Below are 5,210 nucleotides of genomic sequence, written 5' to 3' on the forward strand. Positions count from 1 at the left end.
CATGATGTTGTTGAATGGTGCAAGACATATTTTGCATCAAATAAGGTTGGAACATCATCAATAATGAGTCAAATAGTACCATGTACAAAGTCTCTTTGGAGATATAAGGTAAATGTACATGCATGTGCACATATATTTTATCTTATTTAGTTTAAGTTATACACACATTTATGTGAATATATATTTTTCTTGCTGATTTTTTTATATATATTAAATATGTGTATTTAGGTGTCGATAGAAAAACTATGCATGGTTGCAAGATAAATAGAAAAAACATTATCCTTACATTCTATTATGAGTACCAATCATCACAATTGGACATTGTACATGAGACTATTCATTTTTTTGTTGTTATTGTGTTGCTGAGAATTACAATGAATGTATCAATCAGGATCATGGATATGTAGGTCTATGGACTTTGGTGCCAATTGATGTTACTGATCTAGTTAATAAAGATGAAGATGAAAAAGTTGATGACATTCCTTTTATTTCTACAAATTATAAACATATATCTAGAATATTTCAAATTGGTAATTATATATATATATATATATATATATATATATATATATATATAAAGAAATTTTAGAGCTTACAATATACATGTATGATATTTAAATTGTGTGTAGGTGAAGTCTTTGCAGTTGTTGTTGGGCTTGAAAATGTAGGAGTGAGTTACTATTTATTACATTGGACTATAGAAAGGATGAAGCTAACTGAACTCAATAAAGTGATGGAATGTTATTCACTACAAGTACACATTAAACTAACTAAATTATGTGTGTTTGTTATTAAATGATGAATTTACTTATTACATGAACACATTAAATTATCTTTTAAATGCATGGTCTACAAGTTCAATTTTTTTTGGAGGTAACATATCTCAGCCAAGACAAGTTAGTGAAACATCGAATTCACTTTGTTGATTACCAACTTGACAATAAAGTGCTTTAATATAGTCACCATGTTATTGCTAAGTCCATTTCTCTACATCGAGTTAAACATAAAGTGGAGATTAGATACTGAGGACCAAGAGAGAATACTAAATGTTCTCCATGAGCATGTGGAACCCCTTGGAACCAATTGAAATATTTCATATTTGAAGCACTTTCTTAGACATTTCATATTTGTAGGACTTGCTACATTTAATACTTCATATTTCTAGCATTTTCTTAGATATTTCATATTTCATTTAATTGATTTTTATATACATGTATGTTCATTTCATGTAACTTAGGATAATTATGTGTATAACTATGTATACATATTCATTTCATGTATTTTAGGACTTATATGTGTATATATAATACATGAACAAGCATTTAATGCAACGTAGGACTTATATCAAATTTATATGAACTCATTTCATGTTACATGTGTAAGACTTATATTGAATACTTACATGTTCACTTTGTATGAAGTTTAGGAGTTTATATGTGTACATAAACATTTTCATTGATCATGTATATCTAACCATAAACTAAATACATATATAATATGTCTAATCATAAATTTAACCAATCATGTACATGTTTAACCATAAACTAAATACATGTAAATCACATGGACCATAAACTAGAAATATGTATATCATATTTCTAATCATAAATTGAAGTAGTCATGTGCATCTAACCATAAACAAAATACATATATCACATCTAGACCATAAACTAGAAACATATATGATGATCATATATTGAACCAATCATGTGTTTAATAAAAATTGAATCATAAACACACATGTGCAAAGATCAAAATGTATATGTCTCAAAAAGATCAATGATAAAGTAAGCATGTACATGTATCCTTTTCTGACTTGTTGGTCAGCATGTCTTTCAGGGTTAGTGAGATGGCTTAACCATCTCTTGTGGATCGAGGTAAGTCTTCTATTTGTGATGTTCGTTGATAGCTCAAGATTTTGACACAATGGAAAACATACCAACAATTGTTATCAGAGCCTTGGTCATGGGTTTGAATCTTGATAGGTCTCCTTCAGTCCATCGGTAAGGAACCATCAGTTTGTGCTAAGGGGGAGATTGTTGACTTGGTGGTCAGCAACTCTTTTAAGGTTCACAACATGGCTTAACTAAAACTCATCGATCTAGGTAAGTCTCTTGTTTGTGGCATTCATTGATAGCTCTAGCTTTTGGTGCAATGGAAAACATACCAACATCTTAAACTAGAGATTCATTGAGATGCATATGAAAAGAGTGACCCTCTAATCAAGCCTCATGAGGATCATGTGTCTATTGAGTATCAATTAAGCCTTGCAAACTAAAATACAAAAATTCATTAGACATATACATATATATACATGGGCTCTAGTTTCAAATATATGTACAAATTTAAATTCATTGATGCACATACGCATGTATCTAGTAAATTTCAAATTAATTTAAATTTCTATTTAAAAATTACCTAAGAACTAGTGCATGTCACATCCACCATATTTGTACAACCAAAAGTAGTAGATGTTGCATCAACAACATCTCTCCTCCCACTATGATCAGAGCCCACATCGGAAGAAGCATGTTCTGCTCTTGTGCCTACAAAAATATAATTCATTTGGAAATATGAGTACATAATTTGTGAATTGAAATTTGTTATTGTAAAAATGAAACTTAAAAGAGGTGTACCTTGGTCTAAGGAGTAAGAGGGTAATCAGTGACACATACTAAGATATCATCAACAAAAAATCCATCTCTAATAGTCTCAATCCTTTGAAATAGTGAAGAATGCAAAGGACTAACAAGCTAGGATGGAAGTGGCATGGAGTCAATAGATTGAAATAGCATGTTCATGTATTATCCTATCTCAGTGGGAACATGAATCTAACTAAAAAATTTTAACTATTGATCAAGCACATCAATCCCATTAGTAGAAATATAAATACCTCAACCAACTCCTAAGGTACCCTTAGGTGGAGCGACAATAGACTATTGTGCATCTTAGTGTTGAGCCAAGTGTTGAGTGCTAGACTACTAAGCACAATAGTGTTGTGTAGAGTGCTCAACATGAAAGTCTTGTACAAAGTGTTGTGTACTTTAGTGTGCATTACTAATGGCCTATCATGAGACACTAGAAATATAGGCCTCTATGAAATCGTCACTATGACACTTTGTAAAGGCATCCCATATATATCTGCAATGTATGAATATGCTTGGAAACAATCATCTAGAAGATATAATGTCATCTCCATATGTTTGTGCTCTCTAGTGAGGCTACATATATCTCTTGGGGTAGGAATACATACAACTTTATACATCTCATCAATGGGTTGTGTAGTACTCGATGATACCTCAAAACATTATCTATGTCGACTAGGTCTACTCAAGAGATATCTGCCCAAAGTGATGATACCTCAAAACATTATCTATGTTGACTAGGTCTACTCAAGAGATATCTGCCCAAAGTGTCAGATGTAATGCCCCTAGTAGCAGATGCAATGTGTCCTATCTGATCAATTTCTTCCCTTTGAGAAGTAGTGACAACTCTATTTGAAGTAAGAGCCATCATAGGGGTCACTACTAGGGTCCTAGATCGCGTCAATGCATGATGATAAGGAACAACACATGTCGACTCACAATATGCATCATGATCACAAACTCTACCATTTCCCTAACCATAATATCCTAGAATATCTAAATAGTTGACACGGTGCCCCAAATGGAACTCTATGTACAACTATTGGGCAAGATATAATGCAATTTGGTCATTATTAGGATAATGACCATGTTCTGCTAGGAATTAGGGGCATGCCATACAAGCAATCAATGGTACAACACATCTAGTAATCTGATATGCCCTGACCTTGTCCTTCCCCTCATAGAATGGGAAGACCTCTTGTTTGATAATCTCCTTAGAAACTAGGATCTAAACCTAGTTTAAGGATATACCAACCAAGATCTCTACTCTAAGATCAACAAAAATCCCATCTATAGACTGTGATGCAAATGCAGTCTGTGATCTAAGTCTATCAGTAAGCTCCTCAAGACTAGTCAATTTTTTTGACATATACCTCTATATAGATGATCCTTGGATCTCTCACAAGCTAATCTCAATCTAGCAGTTGCAAACTCAAATATAGTAGATAGATGATACATCAAAAGGTGGTTCTTGTCCCTTAGCATGAACTTGTCCATGTCCCTAAACTTAACCCTACCCCTATCCCTAATCATGCTCCTAAGGCTGAGGTTGATTGTTGGATACCATCTACAGGTATGCATGTGCAAACTAAATGTTAATATTACAAGAACATAAGGGGTCAATTAGGGGATGCCATATAAGTACAAGAACATGTATTCTAATAAGGGGTCTTGATAGGTTCTATCATTAAGATAAGTTAATGAGGGGTCCCATTAAGTCTTATTTATGTATTTCTAATGTCTTAAGATGTCATGTATAAGATTTTTACTAATAAGTATTTCTAAGGTCTTAAGAAGTCATGTATAAAGTGAGAAGGGAGAGAAGTGAGACCTGAGAGAGAGAGAAAGGAGAGAGAAAGTAAGAAGAGAGAAAGTAGGAGAGAGAAATTAAGGAGAGAAAAAGTAAGGAGAGAGAAAGTAAGAAGAATGAGAGAAAAGGTGAGGAGAGATAAAGTAAGGAGAGAGAAATTGAAGAGAGAGAGAGAGAAAATAAGGAGAGAGAGAGGTGAGAGATTATGTGAGAGAGAGGAGGTGGGAAGTAAGGAGAGAGAGAGGGGGGAGAAATTAAGGAGATAGAAGTGAGAGGATAGAGAGACGAAAGTAAGGATATAGAAGTGAGAGGAGAGAGGGAGAGAGAGAGAGAGAGAGATGAAAGAGTGAGGAGAGAGAAAGTGAGATGAGAGAGTAAGGAGAGAGAAAGTGAGAAGAGAGAGGATGTAAGGAGAGAGAATGTGAAGAGAGAGAGAAAGTAAGTATAGAGAAGTGAGAAGAGAGAGTTTAAGAAGAGAAAGTGTGAGCAGAGAGATTTGAAGGAGAGAGAAAGCTAGAAGAGAGAGAAAGTAAGAAGAGGGAGAGAAAGGGAGGAGAGAGGAAGTGTGATGAGAGGGTGAGGAGAGAAAATGAGAAGAGAGAGAAACTAAGGAAAGAAAGTAAAGAGAGAGGAGAGAGAGAGTTGAAGGAGAAAGAGAGAAGAAAGGGAAAGTGATGAGAGAGAATGTAAGAAGAGGGAGAGAAAATGAGGAGAGAGAAAGTAAGATGAGAGAATGAGTAGATAGAAAGTATGAA

This window comes from Cupressus sempervirens, chromosome 5 (genome assembly GCF_028749045.1).
Source record: "Cupressus sempervirens isolate cs-2001-9-10 chromosome 5, ASM2874904v1, whole genome shotgun sequence".
Classification (NCBI taxonomy): Eukaryota; Viridiplantae; Streptophyta; class Pinopsida; order Cupressales; family Cupressaceae; genus Cupressus; species Cupressus sempervirens.